The following is a 10,645-nucleotide window of genomic DNA, read 5'->3' as shown; positions in this document are numbered from 1 at the left end:
GCTCCTGTCTAAGCAACCTGCTTCCAGCAAGGCCGCTAACCACACCCTTACACTGAAATTCAGTTGTAGCTGACAGCGTTTTTCATTCCTCTTGGCTACCATAATACTGTACTTCTTGTTTTTGTCTTTTTTTTTTTAAAGAGAAATGTAAAACTCAGTTTAATTTCAAGTTTGTATAGAGAATGCATGCCACAGCTTATATTTTATAAATACAACCTATCTTATTACAAATGCAAAATAAGAAAAAGTGATATGTTAGCTGTTATGAAGGGTGAAAACATTATATTAACTTCAAAAGGCTGCTTTCTGCATCTGCATCTATGTAATTTCATGATTCTCTACCAATTTCATTTACAGAAATAATCTCTATAGTCAAATTATTGTTCATTTTCATGCCCCCACATGGGAAGTGGTAGGGGAATATCTGTAGGAATACAATTTATTGTCTGTTCCTCCACTCAGAAGTAGCCCTGTGTCTGTCCAGTCTACACTCAGAACTTTGTCTTCATGAGCAGCCAGATCATAGAGAGGAGCCTTACAACTTCTTGTATCTCACAGCTTAACAATGTTATCTAAAGATCCTGAGATCAGCGCTGTTCATAAGTAGGAGACCATTTTACTGTTGTCACATAACCGGTATGTGAGGTTAGGGACAGCGACACCAAAGAACCATCTTTAGTTTGGGGATCCCACAGTCTGATATGCCTATCTGTGCTTCCAGATGCTAAACATTTACAAAGTGGAGTATAGGAAATACAATTAAACACTTTATTTCCTGTCAAAGTTGACTTAAGACTGCCAAACTCAACATCCCACACTCTAATTGTATGGTCCCAAAATGCACTGCAGATTTCTTCAGTATCTGACCACAGAACTGATGGTCTGCTTCTATATGGCCAGAGAGGGTCACTATGGGAGTCCTTGTTGGTTCCAACTCTTCTGTTTTCTTTTTCTTTCTTGGTTGATTTGTGGACTCCTCCATCTCATCTTCTTCATCTGTGGGGACTGTAGACAAGATCTTTAGCATCTTATCCCAGGAGCCACTACAAAATTTAGTTCCTGTGCCATCAACAGCTATAGAATCTACACTTCCAGCATGACCTCTACAGCAGTGTAGGGCTTTCACTTTGTTTCTCTCTACATTCCACTCCCATAAGAGAACAGTCTGATCCATAGAGGCACTCAATAATAAGCAGGACAAGCTATCTTTTTTCACCCAGGCCACATCTTTTACAACATCCGTATGTCCCACAATTGTCATTATTGACTTTCCTTCCAAGGACCAGATCCAGGAAGTCTTGTCATAAGAACCAGTCAAGATCCATTCTTCTGCTCCTTTAATTGAACTGATCCAGTCATCATGGAACATGCATTGCTCTGTCTGGGGTGCAGTATACTGCTCGTTTCTATTTCCACAGCTTCTTCTGATGAGATGTTCTCCAGTTCCATGTGTTTGAACAAGGGCATTTGCAGAAACTGGTCCTTAATAAGGAAATCAAACTCCATGTTTGTGGAACTCATTTTTGTCCTTTAGTAGTTTATTGATGATGTTACTAAGGTCAGCAATTTCAGAGGTGGTAGGGATTGAGAAGGGAACATCATCTATGGCATATTTCTTGTTATTAGTGTAGAAGCGTGTTTGGAGCTGAGCCATGGTGAAGAGTACACACAAGACTTGCCCACGTAAACCTACGGGTTAGTAGACCCACAACAGGGAGCTCCTGTCTTTTGGGACTACAAAGAGGCAGCTCAAAATTAGACTGCACAGGTAAGCGAGGAGCTGCAGTCTAAGCCTGGACTCTGCTTTCTCCTGTTTTTGTTTGTCTTATTTTGTTTTGTTTTGTTTTGGGCAGGCTCTAGCTTCTGAGTTTCCTTTGTATACTCTCGATCTCCATATATTTTATGATTTCTTCCTCTGCCTGTCCCTTACATCTTTCTAGTCCTCAGGAATCAGTGCAAGGCCCCTTTAAGTCTCATTTTACACATGTTACTATACTTTCAAAACTTCAGCTCTTAGTTGTTTGTTAATGACTCCAACATCTGTAATCCTATCCCAGTTGGTTTTTCTGAGCTCCATGCACATCTATTCATTCATTCATTCTTTCATTCAAAAGAAAAATCTCCAGTGAGTGCCTGTTCTGTGCAAGCAAGTTGCTACATGCTGAGAACACCAGAATGAACAAGGGACAAAAGCTTCCATGTTGGTGGGGAATACAGCCAACAAATAAGTAGGCAAATAAATAAACAAAGGGACCAAGAAGCTGCTCTGGTCAAATAATTAGGGAGATAGTTTGGATAGACTGTGCTTGAAGCTGAGAAGAGTTAAAACCAGGTTAAAATGCCTGTTCAAGAAGATCCCATAATGAAACAGCAAACTCAAATGCTTTGAGGCAAGAAAGAAGTTGATGGGTTTGAGGAAGTAAACAGAGATCCAAGCCTGAATATGGTAATTAGAGTAGGAGTAGTAGGATATGAGGTTGAAGAGGTGGGTAGGAATCACGGAAGGGTTTGTGGGCCATAATCTGGAATTTAGGTTTTACTTCAAAGACAATGCAAAGCCACTGAATCATTTCTGGCAAGAGAATAATACTTTATTATTATTGTTCTTAAGTATTTTATTCTTTTTAAGAGGTTTAAGTATTTTATATTCATAACAAAATTGAGAGAAAGGTACAGATATGTCCCCACATACCCTCTGTCCCCCAAAATGCATAGGTACATTAAAATAAAAACTTTTTATTTAAGTAAAATTTAGGTAGAGAAAACTACAGATGCCACTGAGTGTTTGTACGTTTTGTAAGCACATCCATGTAACTAGTATCTGGGCCTAATAATGAAACACTACTCCTATCCCAGATGTCCCCTCATGTTATCTTCTAGTCACTACCTGTCCCCTGCTTAGAGTAAGCACAATCCTGATTTCTAACATGGATTAATTTCATCTGTTTTGTACTTTATATGAATGATATCATACAGTATGTGCTATTTTATGTCTGGCTTCTTTCTTTCTACATTCTGTCTCTGAAATTATCCTGTGTCATTTTGTCTAGTGGTATTTTCTTCATTCCCATGCTGCAAAGCAGTCCATTATGTGAGTATTCTGCAATTTATTTATCCATTCAAATGAAAATGGGCCCTTGAGTAGTTCCCAGTTTGGGAAAATTATAAATACTGCTATTATAAACAATCTAGTACACGTCTTTTGTTGAACATATGCATTCATTTGTTGGAAATATACATAATAGTGGATTTGGGGGTAAAATTTTATGCATATGTTCACTTTTATTAAAATCTATCCATTTTATGGAAAGATTATAATGTATGTGTACATATGGATGTATATTTAAATATACACAGATATGTGTGTATATATTTAATTATTTATTTGGAAAATATTTCAAATGTACAGAAGAGTTGCAATAATATTTTAGAAAATATCCATATCCCTTTATTTAGAATCAAATATTGCTAATAATTTGCCCCATCTTCTTTGTCATTTGCTGTCTTTATTTATATAACTTTTTTTTTTTTTTGGACCACTTGAGGGTAATTTGCATACATGATTGTATTAATCCATTCTCATGCTACTATAAAGAACTACCTGAGACTGATTAACTCATAAAAAATAGAGATTTAATTAATTCACAGTTCTTCATGACTTGGGAGGCCTCAGGAAACGTACAATCATGCCAGAAGGAGAAGCAAACACATCCTTCTTCATGGAGAAGGACCAAGCAAAGAGGGAAAAGCCCTTTATAAAACCATCAGATCTCATGAGAATTAACCACGAGAACAGCAGCACAGGGGTAACTGCCCCCGTGATTCAATTACCTCCCACTGGGTCCTGCCCACAATATTTGGGGATTTATGGGAACAACAATTAAAGATGAGATTTGGGTGGAGTCACAGCCAAACCATATCATTGTGCCCTGCCCCCTCTGAAATCTCATGTCCTCACATTTCAAAACCAATCATGCGTTCTCAACAGTACCCCCAAAGTCTTAACTCATTCCAGCATTAACCCCAAAGTCCAAATCCAAAGTCTCATCTGAGACAAGACAAATGCCTTCTACTTAGAAGCCTGTAAATTCAACTTAGTTACTTCCTGGATACAGCGGGGAACAGACATTGGGTAAATACACTCATTCAAAATGAGATAAATTGGCCAAAACAAAGGGGCTACAGGCCCCATGCATGTCCAGAATTCAGTGAGGCAGTCAAATCTTAAAGCTCTGACATGATCTCCTTTGACTCCATGTCTCACATCTAGGTTACGCTGACACAAAAGGTAGACTCTCACAGCCCTGGACGGCTCCACCCCTGTGGCTTTACAGGGTACAGCCCCCATCCCAGATGCCTTCACGGACTGACATTGAGTTTCTGTGGCTTTTCCAGGTGCCTAGTGCAAGCTTTGGTGGATCTACAATTCTGGGGGATGGAGGATGGTGGTCCTCTTTTCACAGCTTCACTAGGCAGTATCCCAGTGGGGACTCTGTGTGAAGCCTTCAACCCCACATTTTCCTTCTGCACTGCCTTAGCAGAGGCTCTCCATGAGGGCTCTTCCCCTGCAGCAAATGTCCGCCTGGACATCCAGGTATTTCCATACATCCTCTGAAATCTAGACAGAGGTTCTCAAACCTCAATTCTTGACTTCTGTGCATCCACAGGGTCAACACCACATGGAAGCTGCTAAAGCTTGGCACCCGGACCCTCTGAAGCCACAGCCCAAGCTATACCTTGGCCTCTTTTAGCCAAACCTTGGATGCAGGGCACGAACTCCCTAGACTGCACAAAGCAGCAAGGCCCAGGGTCCAGTCCTCAAAGCCATTTTTCCTCCTAAGCCTCTGGGCCTTTGATGGGAGGGGCTGCAGTGAAGGACTATGACTTGCCATGGAGATATTTTCCCCAATGTCTTGGTGATTAACACTTGGTTCCTCGTTACTTATGCAAATTTCTGCAGCTGGTTTAAATTTCTCCTCAGAAAATGTGTTTTTCTTTTCTATCACCTTGTCACACTACAAATATTCTAAACTTTTATTTATTTTATTTATTTAACTTCCCTTTAAACATAAATTCCAATTGCAAATCATATCTTTGTGAATACATAAAACTGAATGCTTTTAACAACACCCAAGTCAAATCTTGAACACTTTGGTGTTTAGAAATTTATTTTGCCAGATACGCTAAATCATGTCTCTCAAGTTTAAAGTTCCACAGATCTCTAGGGCAGGGGCAAAATGCCACCAATCTCTTTGTTAAAACATAGCAAGAGTCACCTTTAGTCCAGTTCCCAACAAGATCCTCATCTCCATGTGAGTCCACCTAAGCCTGGACTTTATTGTCTATATTACTATCAGCATTTTGGTCATCAAATCCATTCAATATGTCTCTAGGAAGTTCCAAACTGTCCCACATCTTCCTGTCTTCTTCTGAGCCCTCCAAACTATTCTAACCTCTGGATATTACCCAGTTCCAAAGTTGCTTTCACATTTTTGGGTATCTTTACAGCAGGACCTCACTACCCAGTACCAATTTGCTGTATTAGTCTGTTCTTATGCTCCTATAAAGAACTGTAATGTATAAAGGAAAGAGTTTTAATTGACTCACAATTCTGCTTGGCTGGGAGGCCTCAGGAAACTTACAATCATAGCAGAAGAGGAAGCAAACACATACTTCTTCACAAGATGGCAGGAAGGAGAAGTACCAAACAAAGAGGGAAAAGCCCCTTATAAAGCCATCATATCTCATGAGAACGGACTCACTACCACAAGAAAAGCAACATGGGGGTAACTACCCCCATGATTCAATTATCTCCCACTGGGTTCCTCCCACAACACGTGGGGATTATGGGAACTACAATTCAAGATGAGATTTGGCTGGGGACACAGCCAAACCATATCAATAATGTTCTTTTACTTCTACATGCTATACTATATATTACCTAAAATTAAGACTTTTAGTATACAAAACCGTAGGAAAGTTATCCATTCAAGTAAATTTAACATTGATACATAATATTTTTCCTACTATTTTGCTGGTATTCCAGCTTTATTAATTTACATAATAATGTCTTTTAAGCATTTTAAAATTCCAACATAGGTTGGAACATTGCATTTAGTTTTTATCTTTTATACTCCTTTATTCTAAGACATTTACTCTGCTTCTTTTGTCCTTTATGACACTGAAATTTTTGAAGTATGCAATCTCATGTCTTAGTAGAATAATTATCACTTTTGAGCTGTCTGATAATTCTCCATGGCTAACTTCAGTTTATGCATTCCCAACATGCATAAGTGATGTTGTATTCTTTTCAGGGTTTCTCACGGAGAGATATAGAATATGCATTTGCTCCACTCAATGTTGATTTCTCCAACATTGTAGTTACTAGTCTTTCCTTGCTACTAAACAACGTAGGGACAATTTTTTTTTTTTTTTTTTTTTTTTTTTTTTTTGAGACGGAGTCTCTCTCAGTTGCCTAGGCTGGAGTGCAGTAGCTCAATCTTGGCTCACTGCAAGCTCTGCCTCCTGGGTTCATGCCATTCTCCCGCCTCAGCCTCCCGAGTAGCTGGGACTACAGGCGCCCGCCACCGCGCCTGGCTAATCCTCCCAAAGTGCTGGGATTACAGGCATGAGCCACCGCGCCTGGCCCAATAGGGACACATTTTAAGATAATGCAAGTACCTGTCTCCTCATCAAAATTCAGAAAAAAAAAATTGGCCTGGTGCAGTGGCTCGCACCTGTAATCCCAGCTTTCTGGGAGGCCAAGGCAGGTGGATCACTTCAGGCAAGGAGTTCGAGACCAGCCTGGTCAACATGGTGAAACACTGTCTCTAGTGAAAATACAAAAAAAAGTAGCTGGACGTGGTGGTGCATGGCTGTAGTCTCAGCTACTTGGGAAGCTGAGGCACAAGAATCACTTAAACCCAGGAGGTGTAGGTTGAAGTGAGCTGAGAGTCAGCCACTGCACTTCAGCCTGGGCAGCAGAGCAATACTCTGTCTCAGAAAAAAAAAAAAAAAATCCACTCCCTCTAAATTTAGCATCAGCTGATGTTTCCCACCTGGAATAATCTTTAGAGTGATATTTGCAAGTTGATAACTTTACAGCCCTAGCACTTCCTTTATATTTATGAATCAGCACTCAACATTCTACTATAAACAAGAGTCTTTCTTTTGTCTTTTATGTTTATTTATGATTGCATGATATATTTTTAAAGGATAACTTTGCTGCTTATAGTATGTTTTAAGTGGGGCAAGAGTAGAAGGAAGAGAGATCAATTATTTGGCTATGATAAAAAGTTTAAGAAAGAGAAAATAAGATCTCCAATAAGAATGGTACCAAATCAGATGGGGATAAAAGGGTCAATTTGAAATATGTTCGGACTTCAAGTAAATAAGATTTTTTTAGATATATAGGATGAGAGATAGGTTTCATTCTTGTACAACTAGATAGAGTTGCCATTGCGGGAAGATAGGAGAAAAGCAGGGTTGGGCAAAGAGAGGATTGATTTCAGGTCTGCCAAATTTAAAACACTTATCATACACGGAAATGGAGAGGTTAAGTAGGCAGTCACATAAACTGGCTTGTAATTCAAGGTTTTGTCTATACTGGAGATATGTATTTAAGAGCCAAGATCCTATCGAGGATATCTAATTATTAATGATTCACTTAGGAAGAGAGAAGATAAGAAGGTCTAGGATAGGCCCTGAGCAGGGTAGAGAGAGAGTCAGCAAAGAAGTCTTAGAAGAGCATCCAATAAGGTAGAGGAAACTAGTAGAGTACTTTCTTATGGAAGTGCAAAAAGGAGAATGTTTTAGATTCAAGCCAACTGGGTGAAATATATTGAGTTCTACTGACAGCTGTTGAAGCATTCAGTTGGCTACATAGATATACCCACTTGGATGTCTCACAAGTATCTCCAGAAAGTTTGAGTTATCTTAGTCTTTTCTATATCCACCTTTAATATATCATAAAATTCCTTTTGACTCTACTTTCAAAACAGATGCAGAATAAAACATCTCACCACTTCTGCTACCCTTTCCATCTAAGCTATTGCTATTACTCAACTAATTGCACAGCTTCATAAATAGTCTTCATCTTTACATCTATATCCCTTTGGTTCATATTGAACATTGAATGATTCAGTTAAAATATAACTCAACTTATACCACTTATCAGTTCTCACTCAGGACAAAAGCCAATGTACTTACAATGACCTCAACTACATGAGTTGGCACGTGCCACACCACTTCACTGACATCATTTCCTGCAACTTTACCTCCCATTGTCTTTTCTCCAGCCACAATGGCTGTCCTAGGAAATGCTAGGCAACTTCTCACCTCAAAGCTTTTTAGGAAATCTTTCATATGCATGGCAAATAAACACATAAAAAGATGTTTGACATTACTAGCCATTAAGGAATTGCAAATTGAACCACAATGAGACAACACTATACAACTATCAGAATGGTTAAACAAACTATAATGGCAATACCAAATGCTGGCAAGGTTGCAAAGAAACTTGATCACTCATACATTGCTCGTGGGAATGTAAAATGGTACAGACATTCTGGAAACAGTTGGGCAGGGTTTTATTTTTATAAAATTAAACATGCAATCCAGCAGTTGCTCTCCTGAGTATTTTTCCCAGAGAAATAGAAACTTATATTCACATAAGAACCAGTACTCAAATGTTTATAGCAACTTTATTCATAGTAGTTAAAAACTGGAAACAATGCAAATGTCTTTCAATGGAGTGAATGTTTAAACAAACTATGGTACATCCAGATCAGAGAATATTACTCAGAAATAAAAATGAAGAAGCTATTGATAAATGCAACCACTTTGATGAATTTTAAAAGGATTATGATGAATGAAAAATGTCAATCCCAGAACGTAATATATTGTATAATTCTACTCATTTAACATTCTGGAATGGCAAAATTATAAAGATAGAGAGTAGATTAGTCATGGTCAGAGGTTAGGAATATAAAAGATGGTAGAAGGGAGGTGAATGTGATTGTAAAAAGGAAGCACAACAGATTCTTGTGGCAATGGCACTATTTTGCATATTTAATATGATGGCATTTACACAAACATACATATCTGTTAAAATTGCATAGTGCTAATTAAACACACACCCATACATGTGTATAAAATTGGGAAAATATGAAAAACATCAGTGGATTTTATATCTCTATATATATATTACTTGGGATATTGTTCCTTATTTTCACAAGAGGCTATCAGAATCAACCCCTGATATTGAATAAAGAGTACACAGGATCTTTCCATATTATTACTTAGAACTTCATGTGAATCTATACTCATCTCAACATTTTAAAAAGGGTTAATTGGAAACTTTTATTTTCTGCTTTTTTCTGTGTAGTATTTTAATTTATGCATATATCTCATTTATCAATTTGAATTGCGATATATGTTTGCTTTTTCTTCCATTTTTTGACTAATATGAATAATGTTTTAAATAAATAATCTATAAATGTATTTTAATGTACATCAAGATATCTCAGGCTTAACACTACTGCCATTTTGATCTAATAATTCTCTTTTTTTGGGAGTCTCTACTATATGTTGTAAGATGTTTAGCAGCATCACTGGGATCTACCAATTAAATGCCAGTAGCACCTCCTCTCCAAATTTTGAAAGTCAAATATGTCTCTAGATGTTACCAAATACATTTTGGGGACAAAATCACTCCTGACTGAGTTAAATAGATGTGTAAAAGTGGAGTGGAATTGCTCTTAATCATTACCTTTAAATCTAGAGAGAGAACGTCAATTTTTTTTCCAAAATTATTTCACCCATTTGTATGCCCATCACCCATTTGTATAAAAATTACCATTTTCTTATAACCTTGTCAGCATTAAGTATTATCAGCCCTTTACAATTTATCCATTTTGTTTTACTGGCAGTGAAATCTCATTATCAATTTAATTTGCATTCTTTCATTATTAATGAAGTTGTCTATCTTTTTAAAAGTATATTTATTGGTCACTGAATCTACTCTTTCATAGTGACTGCAGATCTTTTGACTGTGTTTCCATGGGTTTAAACATTTATAACTTTTGTAGAAGTTTCTAAAAAAATTATTTAAATGCATTTTTTTTATTATACTTTATGTTCTAGTGTACATGTGCACTACGTGCAGGTTTGTTACAGACTGGATTAAATGTATTTTGGATAAAAGCACCCTGCATGTTGTGTCTGCACACACACACACATACACATACACATACACATATATCATATTTTCTTCCACTCACTGGTTTTCCTTGACAATGTGATTCTACAGTAGGAACATGCAGAGACTAAGAATAGCTAGAAATTGTTGAAAAAGAGCAAGGTGGAAAAACCTGTTCTATTGAATATCAAGAACTACTGAAGTCACATTAACCAAGAGAGTCTGGCATAGGCCCAACTATAAATAAATAGGCCAGAGGAAGAAAATAAAAAACCCCAAAACAAACTCACACATATTCAGATGCTTGATTTGAGAGAAAGATCACATTGCAGCAATGTAAAGGCTCATATTTCAATAAATGGACATGGGAAATTTATATTTGGGAAGATAAAACATAATTCCTACAGTATACCATACACAAAAATCAATTCCTGATAATTTATGTAC

General features: G+C 37.5%; 1 pseudogene; it reads right to left on the bottom strand.

Moving 5' to 3' along the window:
* Positions 1-219: 219 nt before the first annotated feature.
* Positions 220-1,654, bottom strand: LOC105477911 (ribosome biogenesis protein WDR12 pseudogene; annotated as a pseudogene).
* Between the last annotated feature and the right edge of the window lie 8,991 nt (positions 1,655-10,645).

Source organism: Macaca nemestrina, chromosome 7 (assembly GCF_043159975.1).
Source record: "Macaca nemestrina isolate mMacNem1 chromosome 7, mMacNem.hap1, whole genome shotgun sequence".
Taxonomy (NCBI): domain Eukaryota; kingdom Metazoa; phylum Chordata; class Mammalia; order Primates; family Cercopithecidae; genus Macaca; species Macaca nemestrina.
This window is presented reverse-complemented; position numbering and strand designations above follow the sequence as displayed.